Here is a 9,360-nt window from a genome sequence, read left to right as displayed (position 1 = left end):
TGTTTCTCAGGCTGGAGTGCAGTGGCGTGATCACAGCTTCCCACAGGTTCAGCCTCCTGGGCTCAAACGATTCTCACATATCAGCTTCTGAAATAGCTGGGACCGCAGGTGCACACCACCATGCCTGGCTAATCTTTCAGATTTTTGGTAGGAATGGGTTTTGTCATGTTGCCCAGTCTGGTCTCGAACTCCTGAACTCAAGTAATCTGCCCACCTTGGCCTCCCAAAGTGCTGGGTTACAGGTGTGAGCCACTGTGCCCATGTGTTTTTTCTTTTTTAATTATTATTATTTTGAGATTCGGTCCTGCTCTGTAACCCAGGCTGTGTGCAGTGGTGCGATCACAGCTTGCTGCAGCCTCAACCTCCTTGGCTCAATTGATCCTCCTACATCAGCCTATTGAATAGCTAGGACCACAGGTGCACACCACCACGCCTGGCTGATTTTTTATATTGATGGTAGAGATGGGATTTTGCCATGTTGCCCAGTCTGGTATCAAAGGCCTGAACTCAGGTGATCTGCCTACCTCAGCCTCCCCAAATGCTGGATTACAGGTGTGAGCCACTATGCCTAGTCCTTTTTGCTTTCTTTCTTTCCCTCCCTCCCTCCCTCCCTCCCTCTCCCTCTCTCTCTCTCTCTCTCTCTCTCTTTCTTTCTTTCTTTCCTTCTTTTCTCTATTTTTAGATTATGTCTCACTCTGTTATCCAGGCTAAAGTGCAGTGGTGTGATCACGGCTTGTTGCAGCCTCAATCTTCTGGGCTCAAGTGATCCTCCCATCTCAGCCTCTTGAATAACTGGGACCGCAGGTACACACCACCATGCCTGGATAATTTTTTGTAATTTTTGTGGTGATGGGGTTTTCCTTGTTGCCCAGTCTCATCTCGAACTCCTAAACTCAAGTGATCTGTCCAATTCATTCTCCCAAAGTGTCGGATTACTGGCATGAGCTACTGTGCCCAGCCAATTTTTCTTCTTCTTTTTTTGAGATTAGGACTCACTCTGTTATCCAGGCTGGAGTGCAGTAGGATGAACCTTCCTGGGCTCAAGTGATCCTCCCCCTCAGCCTCCTGAATACCTTGGACCACAGGTGCTCTCCACCACACCTGGCTTTTTTTTTTTTTTTTTTGTATTTTTAGTAGAGACAGGGTTTCCCCATATTGGTCAGGCTGGTCTCAAACTCCCAACCTCAAGCGATCTTCCCGCCTCAGCCTCCCGAGTAGCTGGGATTACAGGTGCACACCACCATGCCACCTGGATAATTTTTTTTTTCAGTAGACTTGGGGTTTTGCCATATTGCTCAGTCTGGGCTCCTAAAATGAACTTTTCATGGTGAAATCTAGACATGCAAAACACTGAACACACACACATTTTAGGAAAGGTGGGCAACAATGTTTGTATTAAATATAAGAAGATAGATCAGTGAGCAGATGAAAGAATGCTCAGTATTATTCGGTGTCCTGGAAATGCAAATCAAAAAGAACATGAAGACTGGGCAACATGGCAAAAACCCATCTCAACAAAAAAATACAAAAATTAATCAGCCAAGATGATGCACACATGTAGTCCCATCTACTTGGAAGGCTGAGGTGGGAGGACCACTTAAGCCTGGGGGGTGGAGGTTGTAGTGAGCTGAGATTGCCTACCTAATGCAGATGGCAGGGTGATGGATGCAGCAAACCACCACCACGGCACGTGTATACCCATATAACAAACCTGCGCGACCTGCACATGGACCCCAGAGCTTAAAGTAAAAAAAAAAGACAGATAAGGCAGAGCACACTGACTCACATCTATAATCCCCACACTTTGGGAGGCTGAGAGGGGAGGACTGCTTCAGGCTAGGAGTTTGAGACCAGGCTCGGTAACATAGTGACACTGTGTCTCCACAAAAAATTAAGAAATTAGCCAGGTGTGGTGGCACATGCCCGTAATCCCAGCTGCTCAGGGGGAGCTGAGGTGGGAAGGTCACTTGAGCCTGAGAGGTCAAGGCTGCAGTGAGCTGTCATCACGCCGCTGCACTCCAGACTGAGCAACCAGTGCACACCACCAGTTTTTCTACATCCCCACCGACACTTGTTATTCATATTTTTAAAAGACAGATAATTTTAATAACAAGTGTCAGTGGGGATGTAAAAAACTGAAGCCTCCGTACACTGTTGATGGGAATGTAAAATGGTACAGCAACTTTGGAACTAATCAGGCAGTTCCTCAAAATATGAAACACAGAGTTACCATAGGACCCAACAATTCTAATCCTAGGTATATACTCAAAAGAAACGAAAATACACGTCCATGCAAATACTTGTAAACCAGTATTCATTACAGCATTATTTACAACAGCCAAAAAACAAAAACAACCCAGATGTCCATCAACTGATGGGAAAAAATATTTTTCCCATATAATTTCCATAAGTAAAATATTATTCAGTCATAAAAGGAAATAAAGTACTGACACATGCCACAACATGGATGAGCTTTGTTTTCAAGGTTCTGTGCTATCACTTGCGTAGTGAAATTTTTTTGTGAAAGAGTGAAAATAAGCCAGTCACAAAAGATCACATTTTGTTTGTTTTATATGAAAGGTCCAGAGCAGGTACATCCGTTGTACAAGGAAAACAGAGGAGCAGTTGCCTAGGGCCTGGTGGACTTGGGAGGAATGAGGGGGTGAATTTAAAAGGGTGTGGACTTTCTCCTGGGGGTTATAAAAATGTTTTTAAAGTTGTGGTGTTGGTGCATAACTGTGAATACACTAAAAACCACTTTAAATGGGTGAACTGGGTAGTATATAAATTATACCTCAATAAACCTGTTATAAAAAGATTTATTCAGCATAGCTAAGAATGATAGTAACACTTTGTTCTAAAATCTTAGAGTTAAGGGATTGTTAAATGAAGCAGTATTCTGTAATGGGACATTAAGTAACTACTTTAAATAATATTAGATGATCAGGAGGATTATGTCTTTTTAAAAGATTCTAATAATGGTTACCTTATTTTAAAGAACATTTTGTAATAATTCACTACTGAATTATTTTTAATTGAATAAGTTATACAGGCTTATGTTTAAAAACAATTTTTTAAACAGTACAAGTTCAGAGTTTATGTTGAAAAAAAAGCCTCCCTAGGCTGGGTGCAGTGGCTCACGCCTGTAATTCCAGCACTTTGGGAGGCCAAAACGGGCAGATCACTTGCCATCAGGAGTTCAAGACCAGCCTGGCCAACATGGGGAAACCCTGTCTCTACTAAAAACACAAAAATTAGCAAGGTGTGGTGGCAAGGCGGGCATATCACCTGAGGTCAGGAGTTCAAGAGACCAGCCTGGCCAACACGGCAAAACAACCCAGTCTCTACTATAAATACAAAAATTAGCCAGGCGTGGTAGCAGGCACCTGTAGTCCCAGCTACTTGGGAGGCTGCAGCAGGAGAATCGCTTGAACCCAGGAGGTGGAGGTTGCTGAGATGGCGCCACTGAACTCCAGGCTGGGTGACAAAGCGAGACTCGGTCTCAAAAAAAAAAAAGAAAAGAAAAATAGGCCTTCCTCATTCCCATCCCTATCACTTGTTTCCTCTACCCAGAGGCAACTGCTATTTCCAATGTCTTACATGTTCTTCCAGAGGTGTTCTAATGTACACACTTACACACACGCTGTGACGGTACTACACATTCTCTTCTGCACCTTGTTGTTTTTGTTCAAAAAAATCCAATAGGGCCAGGCGCGGTGGCCCAGGCCTGTAATCTTGGCACTTTGGGAAGCCAAGGCGGGCCGATCATTTGAGGTCAGGAGTTTGAGACCAGCCTGGCCAACATGGAGAAACCCTGTGTCTGCTAAAAATGCAAAAAACTAGCCAGGCATGGTAGTGTATGCCTGTAACCCAGCTACTCAGGAGGCTGAGGCAGGAGAGTCCCTCCAACCTGGGAGGCAGAAGTTGCAGTGAGCCAAGATGGCAACATGGCACTCCAGCCTGAGTGACAGAGCTAGACCCTGTCTTAAAAAAAAAAAAAAAAAAAAAAAAAAAAAAAAAAAAAAAAAAAAAAAAAAAAAAAAAAAAAAAAAAAAAAAAAATCCAATAGATTTCTCAGTGGTTCCACACTAGTACGCCTGTGGGTTGGCCTCTTTATAGACAGGTACCACAATCTTATTTACAATCTACTGTTAATGAACCTTTACACTGCCTTTTTTTCCCTACTATACTATTGCATTGACTGTATATACACATCTTTGTGATCTTACATAGTGTGGTCTTATTAATGTATCTTAGGACAAATCTGTAGCAGTGATATTATGATAAATATACTTTTATAATCTAATAGCTATTACCAGCCTCCCCTGCAAAGAGGTTGTTTTGATTTATACTGTGCAAGAGTATTTCGTTTCTCTTGCCTGTGACAATGGAGTATATTATCCAACTCCTTAATCTTTGCCAATCTAATAGGTGAAAATGCACTAACTTCACTAGTTTTTAATTAATTTATTTATTTTTTAAGACAGGGTTTCACCATGTTGGTCAGGCTGGTCTTGAACTCCTGACCTCAGGTGATCCAACCGCTTTGGCCTCCAGAGTGCTTGGATTACAGGCGTGAGCCACCGCGCCCGGCCTAGTTTTTATTTTAATTTCTTTTTTTTTTCTTTTCTGAGATGGAGTCTCACCCTGTTGGCTGGTGATCCACCTGCCTCAGCCTCCCAAAGTGCTGGGATTACAGGTGTGAGCCACTGTGCTGCACTGATCTGAATTTCTTTCATTATGAATGAAGTTTTACTATTAAAAAAAAAATTTTTTTTTTGAGATGAAGTTTCACTCTTCTTGCTCAAGGCTGGAGCACAATGGCGCAATCTCGGCTCACCACAATCCCAGCCTCCCTGGTTCAAGTGACTCTCCTGCCTTAGCCTCCAGAGTAGCTGGGATTACAGGTGCTTACCACCACGTCTGGCTAATTTTGTATTTTTAGTAATGATGGGGTTTCTTCATGTGGGTCAGGTTGGTCTCGAACTCACTGCCTCAGGTAGTGATGTGGTAACAAGCTAGTACCAAATCTCCTTCTCTGATGGGGAGTAATGATAATAGACTCCCTTTAAGCCTGATATATATTTTACATGTCATTCTTTGAGTAAAACTAATTGCAGGACTCTGATAAACTTCTTCTTTTTTTTTTTTTTTTATGAGATGGAGTCTCACTCTGTTGCCCAGGCTGCAGTGCAGTGGCACCATCTTGGCCCACTCTGCCTCCCGGGTTCAAGCGATTCTCCCGCCTCAGCTTCCTGAGTAGCCGGGATTACCATGCCCAGCTAATTTTGGTATATTTATGCTACTGGGGTGTCACCATGTTGGCCAGGCTGGTCTCAAACTCCCAACCTCAGGTGATCTGCCTGCCTCAGCCTCCCAAAGTGTTGGGATTACAGGCGGGAGCCACCACGCCTGGCCCTCTCATACATTTCTTTTCATGTCTTTGTCTATGCATTTAAAAAATATAGTTGATGTGCTATATATAGAATTTCTATCCTAACCGGATATTTATATCTAATATCATAAGTAACATCAGAAATTTAAAAGTACATGTCATATAATGGCTAAATAGAAAGTCTAAAGGAATTTTAAGACACCCCCCCACAAATTCCCTTTATAAGAGCCACAAAAAGAAGAAAAGAGCTAGGAATAAGAAAGAAATGAAGTTTATCAGAGTCCTGCAATTAGTTTTACTCAAAGAATGACATGTAAAATATATATCAGGCTTAAAGGGAGTCTATTATCATTACTCCCCATCAGAGAAGGAGATTTGGTACTAGCTTGTTACCACATCACTAATGGAGTCTTTGATTTTTAAGGCTATCAAAGGAAGGGGTATTCAGTAAAAGACAAATACAGTAAATACAGCATCAACTCTAAAATGTTAAACTTAAAAATATATACACATGCTTACATGCTTCATTCTTTTTTTCAAGTAAGAATCCTTAAGACATGACGGGGCACTGTGGCTCACGCTTGTAATCCCAGCACTTTGGGAGGCCGAGGTGGGTGGATCACGAGGTCAGGAGTTCAAGACCAGCCTGGCCAACACAGTGAAACCCCGTCTCTACTAAAAATACAAAAATTAGCTGGGCATGGTGGAAGGTGCCTGTAATACCAGGTACTTGGGAGGCCGAGGCAGGAGAATCCCTTGAACTCAGGAGGTGGATGTTGCAGTGAGCTGAGATTGCTCCACTGCACTCTAGCCTGCGTGACAGAGCCAGACTCCATCTTAAAAAAAAAAAGAGATCAAAGGTCACAATGGTTCCTAATTAAGTCTCAACCTTTGTGACTTCTAGTCTAGGGCTCATTTTAAGATAAAAAGATTATTTTCTAGTTCATAAATGTAATGATTGGGTTCTCACACTCAAGTGTGAGATGCGCCTCTCTCACCCTTGTTACGACTTCAGCACATAGATAAAAGCTCTGTATTCTTTAAAAGCTTTTAAAATAACTTTTCTAATTAGATAACAAGACTAAACAAGTTAGAAGCATAAATCACACATGCGTGTCTAAAGATACAGCAAAAAAATAAAAATACCAAAAAACAAAATCTGGTCTGGTCTAAAGATGCATATTCACTGTGCTCCAGAGGAACATACACACTATTATCGCAGGTGTCTGCCCATCTCACTTCCCTTTCCCTCTTCCTCCTCTGATGTATTTGTTCCTTCATAACCTTGAGCTCACCTCCATGGCTCCCTGTGCTTTCCACTGTCCCAGGGGATCATCTTATCTGTTCACTGAAGTTATGCCTCTTTTTTTTATCACAAACACTTCTGGTCAAGAAGGAGCACGAGATAAATATGGGAAATATTATCTACAAAGGAAATTAATGGACTTAAAGAAAGAAACTAAAGAATACACTTATTATTATTATTATTTTTTTTTTTTGAGACGGAGTTTCGCTCTTGTTACCCAGGCTGGAGTGCAATGGCACGATCTCGGCTCACCGCAACCTCCGCCTCCTGGGTTCAGGCAATTCCCCTGCCTCAGCCTCCTGAGTAGCTGGGATTACAGGCACGCGCCACCATGCCCAGCTAATTTTTTGTATTTTTAGTAGAGACGGGGTTTCACCGTGTTAACCAGGATGGTCTCGATCTCTTGACCTCGTGATCCACCCGCCTCGGCCTCCCAAAGTGCTGGGATTACAGGCGTGAGCCACCGCGCCCAGCCAAGAATATACTTTTAAAGGTTTCATTTATCTGGATCACTTTACATAACACAGCAACTAATGTCAAATAGCAGTAAGAAAATTAATCTTTCTTCCATAAGAAGTTGTCCATAGAACCTCTAAAGTTGAAGCCCCTTTGTTTATAAAAATTGAGCAAATGAACTAGGGATCAGTTCCCCGGAGTGTAAAATGAAGTGTGGTAAAGGAAGATAGAGTTGGATCTAGATATTTTCAAGCAGTGTTTCCAGCAGCACCAAGATTCCACAGAGGGGCTTCAGGGGTGGGAGACGGGAAGGTGGACCATCCTTCCTCACAATTTCAACTCTGCCTTTATCTACTTCACATATGTTATTCTTAGAATTCTAATCCAAATTATTTACTTCTTAAAAATGAGACACTGGCCAGGTGTGGTGGCTCACGCCTGTAATCCCAGCTCTTTGGGAGGCCAAGGCAAGTTGATCACCTGAGGTCAGGAGTTCAAGACCAGCCTGGACAACATGGTGAAATCCCTTCTCTACAAAGAATGCAAAAATTGGCTGGGCGTCGTGGCAGGCGCCTGCAATTCCAGCTACTGGGGAGGCCAAGGCGAGAGAATCTCTTGAAACCAGGAGGCAGAGGTTGTAGTGAGCTGAGATCGTGCCGCTGCACTCCAGCCTGGGTGACAGAGCAAGACTTCATTTCCAAAAAAAATGAGACACTGTAGTCCAAACTAGATTTCCTTGTGCAGTGGTGGGACAGTACAGCTACCATCTTAACTACTTTAACCTAAAACATTACTGTAAAATGAGTAACTGATGCCATGGTTAAACATTTCTGAATTAGCCACAATGCAGTGGGGAAGGAGGGGGCTGGAGAGTGGAATCTATGAATTTACAATGTGCTCCAGTGTTTCAGGACATTGTTTTTAAAGAAGCCACTCAGGATAGTAAACTCCAAAGCATTGTAAACTAAGCTATCCAAAGCACTTATTTTAAAATGTGCATGTGACTCTGCATAAAGCAAAAATTGCTTTCAGGAAGGAGAAAGATCTGAAGGTACGTATAAGGAAAAAGTACAAATGCCTGGAGAGCAGTGGAAGTAAAATGTGGGAGTTATACAATGTAAGGACAAAGCTCACTCATCCAATTAGTAAAGTAAAGCTTCGTAAAGAAGTTCAGGTGACGACGTTTACTTTCAAAACTGAAGAGGTTAAAATTGTCTTTCTATATTAGTCTAAAAATTGTGAGAAAAGGCATCCTAGGTTTGTCATGCTGCTTTACAGAACACTTGGCAGTTTCCGCAGTGCTGTAACTCGCCTGCCGGCCCATGCTGCTCCTTTGCTGTCTTGTCCTATCACTTGCATAGTGCAGTTTCTTGTAAAGAGTAATTTATTTACATTTATTGCTTCCGTTTCTTTTCCCACCTTCAAGTCAATGACTCTTTAGCCCATGCCGTCTGGTTTCCCATCCTACCCCCTCCTTAAAATAACTTTTTAAGTCTTTTCTCTGAATCTTTAAGCACTATTTAGCATCCCCCAAATCCTGAAAGTACATTCTCCCTTCCTTGGGCTTCAGTGTTGCTACATTCTCCTGGTTAGCTAAGGACCATCCCTTCAGATGTTAGTTCAGATTTCCGTGAATTTCTGTGGTAAGTCCTGCCGGATCAAGAACTGGGTTAGGTAGCCCTCCAACACATTCCCACCATATCATATCTTTGTATTTGCCCTCTCAAAGGCAAAAAAAGAAAAGAAAAGAAATCTATGTAAGGTAATGATTCAGAAAGCAAGCTCTGGAGCCAGACTGCCTAGTCTGAATCCCGACCTCTATGCTTAGCTAGCTGTGTGACATTGGCTGGTTTACTGAGCCTTTCTGTGCCTCCATTTTCCTCACCATACAAATGTGGTAATATTGGAGGGGGATGAGGAATTACTGTTTAATGGTACAGAGTTTCTATTTTGGGTGATGATAATGTTTTGGAGGCTGAGCTTGGTGACTCTCGCCTCTAATCCTGGCGCTTTGGGAGGCTGATTCAGGTGGATTGCTTAAGCCCAGGAGTTAAACCTGGGCAACATGGCAAAAAAACACAATGAATAGTCAGGTGTGGAGATGTGCACCTGTAGTCCCAGTTACTTGGGAGGCTGAGGTGGGAAGGTCACCTGAGGCCAGGGAGGTTGAGTGTGCAGTGAGCCATGATCGCGTCACTATACT

The 9,360-nt window shown here is 42.7% G+C and overlaps 1 pseudogene; it reads left to right on the top strand.

Annotated features, from left to right (window-relative positions):
• Positions 1 to 6,325: 6,325 nt before the first annotated feature.
• On the top strand, positions 6,326 to 6,420 carry LOC119469466 (annotated as a pseudogene).
• Positions 6,421 to 9,360: the final 2,940 nt, after the last annotated feature.

This window comes from Cebus imitator, unplaced genomic scaffold (assembly GCF_001604975.1).
Source record: "Cebus imitator isolate Cc_AM_T3 unplaced genomic scaffold, Cebus_imitator-1.0 Scaffold664, whole genome shotgun sequence".
In the NCBI taxonomy this organism is placed as follows: domain Eukaryota; kingdom Metazoa; phylum Chordata; class Mammalia; order Primates; family Cebidae; genus Cebus; species Cebus imitator.
The sequence above is the reverse complement of the archived record's forward strand: the minus strand, read 5'-3'. Positions and strand labels throughout refer to the sequence as shown.